The sequence below is a fragment of the Heptranchias perlo genome, unplaced genomic scaffold (genome assembly GCF_035084215.1).
Source record: "Heptranchias perlo isolate sHepPer1 unplaced genomic scaffold, sHepPer1.hap1 HAP1_SCAFFOLD_52, whole genome shotgun sequence".
In the NCBI taxonomy this organism is placed as follows: domain Eukaryota; kingdom Metazoa; phylum Chordata; class Chondrichthyes; order Hexanchiformes; family Hexanchidae; genus Heptranchias; species Heptranchias perlo.
The window spans coordinates 8,018,253-8,031,366 of NW_027139537.1; the positions used below are offsets into that span (position 1 = coordinate 8,018,253).

General features: G+C 43.9%; 5 non-coding genes across 5 annotated transcripts; 3 read left to right on the forward strand and 2 right to left on the reverse strand.

Annotated features, from left to right (window-relative positions):
• The first annotated feature begins 807 nt into the window (after positions 1-807).
• On the forward strand, positions 808-880 carry trnam-cau (transfer RNA methionine (anticodon CAU)). Its single transcript has one exon. It is a non-coding gene; the product is annotated as a tRNA-Met (tRNA).
• Positions 881-7,576: 6,696 nt separating this feature from the next.
• Positions 7,577-7,649, forward strand: trnan-guu (transfer RNA asparagine (anticodon GUU)). The gene has a single exon. It is a non-coding gene; the product is annotated as a tRNA-Asn (tRNA).
• Positions 7,650-8,089: 440 nt separating this feature from the next.
• Positions 8,090-8,162, forward strand: trnav-aac (transfer RNA valine (anticodon AAC)). The gene has a single exon. It is a non-coding gene; the product is annotated as a tRNA-Val (tRNA).
• Positions 8,163-10,227: 2,065 nt separating this feature from the next.
• trnal-cag (transfer RNA leucine (anticodon CAG)) lies at positions 10,228-10,310 on the reverse strand. Its single transcript has one exon. It is a non-coding gene; the product is annotated as a tRNA-Leu (tRNA).
• A 78-nt stretch (positions 10,311-10,388) lies between these two features.
• On the reverse strand, positions 10,389-10,461 carry trnak-cuu (transfer RNA lysine (anticodon CUU)). Its single transcript has one exon. It is a non-coding gene; the product is annotated as a tRNA-Lys (tRNA).
• Between the last annotated feature and the right edge of the window lie 2,653 nt (positions 10,462-13,114).

A 13,114-nucleotide genomic window follows, 5' to 3' on the forward strand; every position in this document is an offset into this window, starting at 1 on the left:
GAGTGCAATCTGTTTTGTATTGTTTAGAATTGAAATTGCGATTCTTACCCTGAACTGCAGGTATCATTAAATATTATGAAATAAGGTATATTTTGAAAATAAAATTGCCGCTCAACCGCACTCCTTTGATCAGCGAGAGACCTGTCCGAAAGACTGAGAGAATTCTTTTTTGCCTGAAAGTGAGTCCGGTTTGACGTGTTGTTGCACAAAGGCGCTACCTGCTGGTGAGCAGAGGCAAATGCTCGAACAAAACAGCCGTGTTCGGACAGACACAGAAAGCTTTCAGGTTTGAGAAAGGACAAATGCCAACATTTGAAGCAGTAAGCAGTCTGTAAAGTTAAGAATGCGGCCTTGAGCTCAATACCGCTTACTCCAAAAGCACGTTCATTATTTTGAGCCAGAATTAAACCAACGATTTAAGAGTGATTGTGCTTTCAAGTTTTAATCTCTACAAGTTTTCCACACTACCAGCTGAGCTCTCGAAGGGAAGCAGCAAAGGTCTCTCTCTTTAGTGATTGTTCTCCGTGTGCCTTTTGACACTCCCGGACTCGTGGAGTCGCGTGGGCATGACCGAGACTGACTCGGTACCTGCTCATACCGCAGCGCTGTGAGCGTGTGAGCTCCGACTTACTCGACACACCTTTGGCCAGTCGAGCAATGGGGAACGTGTCTGACCAAAATTCAGAAGATTGTTGGTTCGATTTCCACCTGGATGGAGAGTTTTTGCAAACTGCCGATCAGTTTATGATTTTACACCTTGCAAACTGTCCTACTTGATAGAGCTGCCTGGAGATTTATACATCAAGTGCCTTCTTAGCGCAGCAGGCAGCGCGTCAGTCTCATAATCTGAAGGTCCTGAGTTCAATCCTCAGAGAAGGCATCATTAAGCTTTTTTTTTCAATCTTTGCCGAAGACCAAAATCATGAATTTTTGCTTCCTGCAGCACACCAAAAGATTTGCTGCCCCTTGACCTCTCTGTACCGTAGCACGCAGTGAAGCTTAAGAAGTACATGGACCATGGGCTCGCTGAAAACTGACGCCACTTTTGTTTCTGGACAATTGACCCAAGTCAAACGGTGAGTGGAGAATGCAAGAATCCATCTTGCTATCTCTCACCTGCTCAGCGAGCATTCGACTAGAATCATGGAAAGTTACAGCACTGAAGGAGGCCATTCTGCCCATCGAGACCACACCAGCTCTATGCAAGAGCAATCCAGCTGGTCCCACTCCACCGTCCCATCGTTTTTCCTCATGTCATCTTTGGTGCTTTTGCCAATCACCTTAAATCTATGTCCTCTGGTCCTTCACCCTTCTGCAAATGGGAACGATTTCTCTCAATATACTCTGTCTAAACCCTTCATGGTTTTGAAAATCTCTATCAAATCTCCAGCTTCTCCAGTCTATCCACGTAACTAAAGTCCCTCATCGCTGGAATCATTCTAGTAAATCTCTTCTGCACCCTCTTTAATGCCTTCATATCTTTCCTAAAGTGCGGCGCCCAGAAGTGGACATAATACTCCAGTTGTGTCTGAACCAGTGTTTTCTAAAGGTTCATCATGACTTCCATACTTTAGTACTCTTTGCCTCTATTTATGAAGCCCAGGATCCCGTATGCTTTTTTAACCGCTTTCTCAACCTTCCCTGCCACTTTCAATGATATTTGCACATATACCCCCAGATCTCTCTGTTCCTGTATCACTGTTACAATTGTGCCCTCTAGTTTATATTGCCTCTCCTCGTTCTTCCTACCGAAATGCATCAATTCGCATTTTTGTTCGTTCAGTGTCATTTGCCATGTGTCCGCCCATGCAACCAGTCTGTATATATTCTCTTCAACTCTATTCACTATCCTCCTCAGTGTTCATTACCCTTACAGGTTTGGTGTCATCTGCAAATTTTGAAGTTGTGCCCTGTGCACCCAAGTCCAAGTCATTAATATATATCAAGGAAAGAAGTGGTCACAGCACCGACCCCCGGGGAACATCACTGTCCACCTCCCTCGAGTCCGAAAAACAACCGTTCACCACTACTCTGTTTCCTGTCCCATAGTCGATTTTGTATCCATGTTGCTACTGCCCCCTTTATTCAATGCCCTTCACAGTGGTTGTTTCGCACTCGCCTCCAAGCAGTTCCACGATCAGCAGAGAAATCTTGCCTTGGGTTGGCCCCCTCCCTGACGACAAACAATACTTTGCTCCAATCGGTGGTATCGAGCATAAGCAAGTGAGCAACAGCAGAACGGGAAGCCACAGTAATCGTGAATGATGCTGAGAAGAGCCCGAGCCTGCGGAAGGTAGACGAGATCTCAGGAAAGGAACAGTGGCCCCGAGCTTGAGGGAGCAGCGAGAGCCCTGTCTGACTGATCGAAGACATTTTTGCCTGAAATCGGTTTGCGGTGTTGTAGCTCAAAGGCACTCCCTGCTGGTGAGCAGAGGCAAATGCTCGAGCAAAACAGCCGTGTTCTGAAAGACACAGAAAGCTTTAAGGTTTGACAAAGGAAAAGTGGTCTCCTGTGCCTCAGCGTCAACATGTTAAGCCGTAGGCTGCCTGTAAAGTTAAGAGAATGGCCTAGAGCTACTTACTCCAAAAGCACGTTTATTACTTCGAACCAGCAAACTTTGATCTGTTAATTGTACTGTCGACCTCTGCTCTACAAGTTGAGCGATCGAAAGGAAGCAGCTGATGTCTCTCTCTTTGGTGATTGTTCACCGTGCACCTATTGACACGCCCGGACTCGTGGAATCGCGTGGGCATGACCGAGACTGACTCGGTAATTGCTCATTCTCCAGCGCTGTGGGAGTGTGAGTTACTGCATGCTTTTTGAAAACTGGGCCAGTGGAGCAATGGATAACGTGTGGAGGGTCGATACCCGATTGATTCGAAAGTTTCTGCGAATTTTTTTTATTACAAAACATATATTACTGCATAAAATTTAAGAATACACAGAGTTAAAACTAAATTTCACAATTTCGAAGCAATACAGTACAATACAGACCGTATCTCACGGTATGAACCGTCCAGTTAAAGGGGCCTCATGCTGTGATCTCACGGTGTGAACCGTCCAGTTCAGGGGGCCTCATGCTGTGATCTTATGCTATGAACCGTCCAGTTAAAGGGGCCTCACCTTGTGATCTCACGGTGTGATGCATCCAGTTAAAGGGGCTTCAAAAATGATCTTTCGCTCCAGAGTCCGCTCCGTGGAGCAGGACGAGAAGTGCTCGCGCTTCTTCTTCCAGAAGCTGCTCAGGGAGACTTCTGTGATCAGCAGCCTGAATAAGGAAGACCTCACAGACCAACATACTGAGTCCACCCCACCTTGTAATTTGCTCATTTACCTCATGCTCATGCTTTAATATTGCATTTTTTAAATAAAGATTAGAAAGTTATTTGATAAACTTGAGTAATGAAGGAGGAGAGACAGAAAGCGATAGAGAAACAACAACAGAGCAATAAACAGGTTGAACGAGGAACTGATATGGAGAGATAGGGAGATAAAGGTAGATAGATAGATAGCTATATAGATAGATAGATGGATAGATAGAGATAGATCGATCGGTAGATAGATATATGGTTAGATGGATAGAGATATATAGATAGATAGATGGATGGATAGATGGATGGATAGATAGATGGATAGAGAGATATATAGATAGATATATAGCTAGATATTTAAACAGATGGATGGATAGATAGATGGATAGAGAGATATAGAGATAGAAATACAGATGGATGGATGGATAGATATATGGATAGAGAGATTGATAGATAGAGAGATAGATGGATAGTGAGATAGATGAATCGATTGATAGATAGATGGAGAGATAGATGGATAGAAAGATAGATAGATGGATAGATAAATATATAGATAGATAGATACATTTAAAGCAGTGGAGAGACAACGATGCATAGTTTGAGGTGCTGGATTAGTTTAAGACGCTGTACTAATTTGAGGTACTATATTAGTTTGAGGTACTGTATTCGCTTGAGGTGCTGTATCACTTTGAGGTGTTGTATTGGCTTGAGGTGCTCTATTAGTTTGAGGTGCTGTATTAGTTGAAGTACTTTATTAGTTTGAGATACTGTATTAGATTGAGATGCTGTATTAGTTTGAGGTATTATATTACTTTCAGGTTCTGTATCGGTTTGAAGTACTGCATTAGTTTAAGGTGTTGTATTTGTTTGAGGTACTGTATTAGTTTGAGGTACTTCATTAGTTTCAGATGATGAATTAGCTTGAGGTATTATAGTAGTTTCAGATTCTCTATCCGTTTGAGGTACTGTATCAGTTTGAGATACTGTTTTAGTTTGAGGAGCTCCATCAGTTTGAGGTGTTATATTAGTTTGGGGTATCTGTATTGTAAGGAAAGAGTCAGTCTTTATATTGAAGTAATATTAACCTTTAGCTTTTGCCTCTTAAGTGAGGAAGTATAAATCTCCGTTGGGAGAATGAAACTACAATCATAAGACAGATTTGCTTCATTTTATATGCATGCATATGTTGAATATAGAGACGAGTAGATTCTGAAGTCCAGAAACACTTGGATTGTTGCTGATATCATTATACTCGTAAGTTTAATTATCCTTTTGATATAAACAATTGCCTGACAATCATAACAAGACCTTTAAGTCATTCATAGCTGCTGTGTATGTGTGTCAGGCAGCATTGTGTGCTATTCGTCTTACCAGCTTCACAGGCAAGCAGGAGAGGTGTGACATCTGTATGATTGCTACGTATCATTCCAAGCTGATGCTGCGGGAAAGGACTGTACTGGTGAGAGATAAACACCATTCTGTTTTCTGGTCAATTGGCAAGGCCATATGTTTTAACTATCAAGTTCAAAAGTTATAGTTATGATGAATGCCTGAAGCAGAACACCTGGCTGTGCGGAAGGAGCCTGTTTGCACCACAAGGCGACATCTAGTGGAGGAGTGCAGTTAGGTGATGAGGGAAGTGATACTCTGATAACATCGAAAATGCTGGAAACCCTCAGCAGGTCAGGCAGCATCTGTGGAGAGAGAAACAGAGTTAATGTTTCAGGTCAATGACCTTTCATCAGAACCAAGTTGGGCAGTTGTGTTCGGTACTAGTATGAAACATCGGAATTGTTTCACTCATGTGGGGTGATTTGGGTACTTTTCTGTCTTTGGAAGTTCAAGATCCAAAGTAAAATAAGGGCTTATCTGGGATTTGAACTCGGAACCTCTCACATATTCATAGTAACAAACCCGAAGCAAGAATCATACCCCTAGACCAACGAGCCCACTACTAACAACCAATCCACTCTAGAGCCAGCCATCGTGAAACCCTTTTTGGTGGCTATCGTTGATAAGCAATTATGAGGACAGGTTGCATGGACGACACTTGCATTCCCTTGAGTTTGGAATATTAAGGGGTGATCTAATTGAGGTGTTTAAGATGATTAAACATTTGACAGGGCAGATAGAGACTATTTCCTCTGGTGGGGAGAGTCCAGAACAATGGGGCGTAACATTAAAAAATTCGAGCTGGGCCATTCAGGGGTGATGTCAGGAAGAATTTCATTACACAAAGGGGAGTGGAAATCTGGAACTCTCTCCCCCAAAAAGCTGTTGAGGCTGGGGGTCAATTGAAAATGTCAAAACTGAGATTGATAGATTTTGGGGCTAATTCGGGAGTTTAATGACTTTGACATTTTTCCCTGTGACTTGTATCGTTTCGATCGATGAAATATTCGTGAAAAGAGTCAGTGCAAAGAGAGTCAACGGTTCATGTTTTCCCGAGACACTTCCTTCAGACCTGAGACCGAAAAGTTTGTCGTTTCCGTAGTGTAGCGGTTATCATGTTCACCAGTTACACGCAGAAAGTCCCCGATTTGATCTCGGAGGGAAGCATTTTGTTGGGATTTGCTCCCCATAAACCTCCAGGGTCGAGTTTCTTCAAGCGTGGAAGGGGCTACAAACCTTTTTAAATTTAACAACAGCTGCACCAGATTCTTGGTGTAATAAGCACTAAACATTTTTAAGCAGACTCCTAAAATACAGTATGTAAAATGGGAAGGGATAAAAGTTCATGACATGCAAAGCACAAAGGTTTATTAACGTTTTAATTGTCACTTGGTAAACAAGTTAGCATTTCCTTCGGTGTGCAACAGAACGTATGAATGGTGATTTACAAAAAACATTAAGTGTCTCACAGACATGCATTATTTTGTGCAATGAACTATTCCCAATCACTAGGGAACACTGCATCAAACATATATCGACCGTTCTTTCATCGTCGCTGGGTCAAAATCCTGCAACTCCCGACCGAGCAGCACTGTGGGAGAACTTTCACCACACGGACTGCAGCGGTTCAAGAAGGCGGCTCACCACCACCTTCTCAAGGGCAATTAGGGATGGGCAATAAATTCTGGCCTCGCCAGCGACGCCCACATTCCATGAACGAATAAAACAAATCTCTGTGCTCTTCCAATTCTGGCCTCTTGCGCATCCCCGATTTTAATTGCTCCACCATTGGAGGCTGTGCCTTCAGCTGCCTCGACCCGAAGCTCTGGAATTCCCTCCCTCAACCTCTCCGCCTCTCTCTCCTTTAACACATACCTTAAAACCTAATTCTTCGACCAAGCTTTTGGTTACCTGTCCCAATATCTCCTTATGTGGCTTCGTGTCAAGTTTTGTTTAATAACGTTCCTGTGAAGCACCTTGTGACGTTTTACTACGTTAAAGGCGCTATGTAAATACAAGTTGTGTCCTCTGGTTATCGACCCTCCTGCCAATGGAAAGAGCTTCTCCCCATCCATTCTATCAAAATAATTTGAACACCTCTATTAAATCTCCCCTTAACCTTTTTTTGCTCCGAGGAGAACAATCCCAGCTTCTCCAGTCTCTCCACATAACCCATCCCTGGACACGATGCAAGGCGGAGGTTTGCAACCAGGTTTGAAAATTATTGCCAGTCGGGAGCTGGACAAATCGAAAGGAACCGAAATGACAAACAGCTTTGTGAATCTGCAGATACGCTTTGGGAAACGGAATTGGAGACGAATAAAGGACTGTCCAGACAGGCGGCCAAGACGCAGTTGAGTCGGCATGTCCCCCTGGAACAGTTACTCTGATGTTATGAGTGAAATTAAGAGGTCGGAGCCATTTAAACCGCTCCCAGTTACTGCAGATCAGGCATGAAATCCTGACATCAGCATCAGGACGCTCAGAATATTTTTTTTATTCGTTCATGGGATGTGGGCGTCGCTGGCGAGGCCGGCATTTATTGCCCATCCCAAAAAGCCCTTGAGAAGGTGGTGGTGAGCCGGCTTTTGAAACCGCTGCAGTCAGTGTGGTGAAGGTTCTCCCACAGTGCAACTAACTAACAGACAAAGCACCGGTGGGCACGCCGGTTGCAGGAGAGCTGGTTGGCGGTGATATCGACGCTGTGAGCGAGACCAGACCGTTCCCATGTTTCCACAAACAATGTCCCATCCTTTATTTCTGGAAAAGTAACACTGATAGTGGACAATTGCATTTCTGTGGCTGCAACATGTAACTTTGGGTAGGTGACACGCTGCTTTAGTGTATCTTGCAAGAAAAAAAAAAGAGACGGTATCTGTGGCGCAATCGGTTAGCGCGTTCGGCTGTTAACCGAAAGGTTGGTGGTTCGAGCCCACCCAGGGAAGGTAATTGCACCTTTTTCTTCCCACTTTCGGATTCATTGCCTCATTCTGATTGCCCTGAAGCCGGTGCCAAGTTTCGATTCCTGATCTGCAGTAACTGGGAGCACTTTAAATGGCTGCGATCTCTTCATCTCATTTCAAGTTTTCTAATATGTGATTTGGCTGCAAGAAAACACTCTGTGAACAATGTCATCTGAGCATGCCTGATTCGCCATAATTTACACTGCCATCGGATATCAGGCACATGCAAAAAAAACAGTGAAATGTTTGTGTGGGCGCGATGCTCTGGGATTCCCTGCCTGACCATCTCCACCGATCCTTCTCTGCAGCCTTCCGAAATACAGCGCAGTGAACGTATCCCTGTGAAATCAGCTCCTGTACAGTAATACGGAAATTAGTTTGGCTGAGGGGTTATATCCCTAACACGAGGTTGTAGATATCAGGTTTCCGTAGTGTAGTGGTTATCACGTTCGCCTAACACGCGAAAATTCCCCGGTTCGAAACCGGGTGGAAATATTTTGAAACCTTGTCCCCATTAAAAATGATTAAATATTTAACGATTCACATTGCTGATTAAATGTGAACAAAGTCCATATCTCCCAGCCCTGTTAATGCAGTCCGCTGAGAGCAGGCGATGAAAGCCAGCGTGATATTGGGGGTGAAGGCTGCTTCCAATACTGTCTCACACCCGGTGGGACCTGGCGGAGATTTGATAAGACTCATCCATTCAACCAAGATATGAAACGGTGTTTAAGAAACATTCAAAAATATAATAACATCCAGGATCCTGTCTTCAGAGTGCGTGGCGCAAAGTTCTGACTCCGGATTAAAAGGCTGGTTAACTTGCTTCTGATTTCTGAAATGTACTTGCCCATCCTTCAGAGGTCATGGGAAATATGTTTTTTGCCTTTCGAAAAAAGACGCGAAAGTTAGAGACATGTTCTGTTTTCAACACGGCTGGTGAAATGGCCAGACTATCATAAATTCGGATTCGCCTTTGAAACATTTAAAGGCGACGACCTAAAAATCACTTAGTGCAAATTTAAAATCACGGTTCCTATTTATTTCGGTCTGAAAGAAATAACGATAAACGTGTCAGTCAGTGCCCGCGGTGAGACGGTGATGAACTTGTTTGCTGCGAAGTTCACCGCTGGGCAAAAGTTGACGCCGTTTAAAGGACGCGAACCCACTCAATGTAAAGGATGAGCTCATAACCAACAGGTCCCGTCAACGTCAAACACCTCATTTCTTGTGCAATGGAGGGAGCAGAGGCGTGTCCATCACCAGACGCCAGCAACTTTAAGAAATGGAACAGATAAAGGCACAGACGCAAGTTCCAAATCCTTTCAATGCAAAGTTATTTCACTTTATTTAAAGTGCCGTGAGGCTAAAAACGGGTCCCAGATGATTTGCGTTCACTCGTGATTTGTTTTCCAGTGTTGGTCCGTCAGGTTTGCAATTCAATTTGTATTGGATATTGAAGGTATTTCAGGATGATTGCACATCATACCATGTGTAAAGCAACCATCTTGATAACTTCAATCATCACACACTCCACATCGACGCTGCAGAGGCCCCAGCACCCCTTTCAATATTGTTTTTCTTAACTCACAGTTTTCAAAAGGGAATTGGATAAACGCTTGGATGGAAACATTTTCAGGGCTATGGGGAAACAGTAGGCGAGTGGGACTAACTGGACAGCTCTTTCAGAGAGCTGACACAGGCACGATGGGCCGAATGGCGCTATCTTATTCTATGATTCTATTAATAGATCAATTTCCGCCTTTCACGTAGCCTCCCTAAATGGAGCGCAGTAATCGTGTCCCTGTGAAATAAGCTCCTGAACAGTAATACGGAAATTAGTGTGGCTGAGTGGTTTGAAACTCTGGTTAGGCTCCTAACTGGAAATTTCCTCTCCAAGATTGATTCGTTGATCAATTATCTCCCCCTTTCCATCTTAAATTTCTTTACATATCTTTTTGATCTCTTCTTCTAGTGTCACGCCCACAATACTCGTCTCGCTGGTAAAGACTGAAGCAAAGTGATTATTTAATATTTCTGCCATTTCGCTGTCATTTCCTGTGAGTTTGTCGTGTGTATCCCTTAGTGGCCCTATTCCTATCCGAAATTTTCTTTGGCTGTTGATGTGTCCAGAATACTTTTCTTTTTTTGATATTCCTTTTTGCCTTTCTAATAGTTCTTTAGACTTCTTTCCCAGTCTTTTCACATTCCCCTCTCTCCTTTATTGTCCAGTGTGTGCCTTTTTCTTCAGTTTCAATTTTGCCCTTGTTTCTTTATTCTTCCCTGGTGTGTCATTTCTGGCTGGTTTGTTCTTGCTTTTTAGTGGGATATATTTCTCCTGGACTCTATTGATCACCGTTTTAAATGTTTCCCACTGTTGTTCTATTTCTTTGTCCAGGTCATTAATATGTCAAACATTTCACCGTTTGAAACTTCTCAAGTCACAATTCCATCACAAAGCCAGTTGCTTTTGTGGGAGGAGTAAATCAACTTGGTCGAAAAATCAGCTGCAGCACAATCCACAAATAAAATATTTTCACGTCTTCGTAAAAATAAGGATTGTCAGAAGTGGGATTCGAACCCACGCCTTCAGAAGAGACTACGACCTGAACGCAGCGCCTTTGACCGCTCGGCCATCCTGACTACAAATTTAATGCTCCATTCTGCATCAATTCTGCACCGTTGGCCAGTGAACGCAACATAAAAGTTTAAAATGATACTCGCCCAACGTGGGACTCGAACCCACGACCCTGAGATTAAGAGTCTCATGCTCTACCGACTGAGCTAGCCGGGCTTGCTTCCTTGAATCACCTTATCTGTTATTGCAGCAAGCAGGAGAAAGACTCCATTTCAAATTATTGGAATCAATTCTGAGGGACAGGATGAACTGTCACTTCGAAAGGCCCGGACGAATCAAGGACAGTCAGCATGGATTTGTTAAGGGGAAGTTGTGTCTGACTAACCTGATTGAATTTTTCGAGGAGGTGATAAGAAGGATCGATGAGGGTAGCGCAATTGATGTCGTCTACATGGATTTTAGCAAAGCTTTTGAAAAATTCCCACATGGCAGATTGGTCCAAAAAGGAAAGGACCATGGGATCCAAGGGAATGTGGCTTGTTGGATCCAAAATTAGCTCAGTGGCAGGAAGGAAAGTGTAATGGTCGACGGGTGTTTTTGTGGCTGGAAGGCTGTTTCCAGTGGGGTGCCGCAGGGCTCGGTACTTGGTCCTTTGCTTTTTATGCTCTACATTAACGATTTGGACCGAAACTTAGGGGACATGATTAAGAAATTTGCGGCTGACACAAAAATCGGCCATGTGGTTGATAGCGAGGAGGAAAGCTGCAGACTGTGGGGGTTCAGGCAATTTTCTGACAACAAGGCACTCAATCCATCTCTGAACGAATTTTGAACGAATACGTGTGTTTGACCCAGCACAGCACGATGGGCCGAATGATCTCCTCTCATGGACTCACAGAATACAATGATACTAAGTGTTATCAGTCGGAAAAGCAACACATTCCAAATAAGAGCAGAGAGAGGAAACTCGTCTAACAGCGTAACAGCACCGTGAGATATTGTATTTGAGAAGGATGAGGAGGGATAGTTTATCATGGTGGTAGTCACATGGAGTATCATTTGTGACTTTGATAAGGACCATTTCATGCTGCAACTGGGGCGGAAACCTGATTGGAGAGATTCAGCCCGGGCGTGGCCCCATCGTGCGCGGTGAGATGGAGGGGGGTGGGGGAAGTGTCAGAGCTGGGGCTCACCGGTGGAAGCAGCATAAAAGTTTAAAACGGTACTCGCCCAATGTGAGGCTCAAACCCACTACCCTGAGAGTTTTTAAAGAACAGGTGGAGCAGCCACTGTCTGAATCTCTTGCTGTACTTGAAAGAACACATTCCAAGTACGAGCAGAGAGAGGACACCATTCAGTTGCCCATTGCGTTGCACAAGATACCATCGGTTTCTGTAGTGTCGTGGTTCTCACATTTGCTTTACACGCGAAAAGTTGCTGGTTCGATCCCGGGTGGAAACATTATGTAGGAACTTGGTCTCCATAAACATCCAGGTTGATTTTCTTCTCCTGCCAAAAAAGGAGACAGTGGCTGCTCCCTTGTTCTTTGTAAGCTGCATCTTTTACTTCATTAAGCAGATAACTCTGAGCGACAGAAAACTGATCCTCAGTGACGCTCATTTTAAATGTTATTCCCTTTTCCTCCAAAAGGGTATATTGGCCTTGGAAGGAGCGCGGCCCCGATTTACCAGAATGTTAGCAGGGCTCGAAGGGTTAAATTATGAGGAGCGGTTACATACTTGTATTCCCTGGAATATAGAAGGCTTTTTAGGATTTTGAAAGGGAGATAGGCAAACCCTTTCCGCTGGTGAGGGAGTCAAAGACAATATCACAATATCACAAAAGCTGTTTTACGAGTGAAAACACTCCAACGCATCACTGTGAGTGTCAGAGACGAGTCTCTCGGTGCCGCGTCCTGTACAGTGAATGTCAAAACTTTTTAAAGTTGCAGAAAGTGTTAGGGATTCAGTTTCACAAACCTTTAATGGGAATGAGATTTTGTCAGAGGATGCAGCCTTCCCTACTTCTCTTGCCCTTTGCGAGTCACCTGTTCCGGTTTAAATTCACAAACTGGATGAGTTGGTGATCACGGTACAGCAGACTCAGCGGTCCCGGGTGAGAGAGTGAGAAATCAGCCCGGGCGCGGCCACAATGTGCGCGGTGACACTGCACGGGATGTCGGGGGGAGTCAGAGCTTGGGTTCACCCCTGAAAGCAACATAAAAAGTTTAAATCAGAGCACGCCCAACATGAGGCTTGAGCCCACACCCCTGAGATTTAGAGTCTCACACTCTATCGACTGAGCTAACCGGGCCTGAAAAATTCAGCCGCTCTTGTCTATCATTGCAGTAAACTCGCCCCTGGTTATGCATGTGCAGCAATCCGAACAGAACGACCGTATCATTGGCTGTGTTTATCTCTGTGTGTGTGTCCACCTTCAGGTTGATTTTGAACGAATACGAGTGTTTGTCTTCTGTTTCTAACATCAAATAAAAGAGGGCATCAGACACTTCCCTCCCTGACACTGGGGAACCAGTGAGACAGACCTGTTATTGTGAAAACGCAAATGAAACATTAATTGAGGAATTATATGGACTCTTATCAGCGCCAGAAGTAGATTTAGAATCTATAAACCCCAATAAATAAATAAATAATACAGATTCATGTAAATACATTTGCAACTAACAGTCACTAAAGCATAAATATTATTTGTACCTAATACAAACACTCCCAGATATATTTAGAAACGTTCCACACATTCCCTCGTGGTCTAGTGGTTAGGATTCGGCGCTTTTAAAGCTGCGACCCGGGTTCGATTCCCGGTCAGGGAATTTGCTCTTACAAAAAACACTTGCCACTTTTGCAGAATC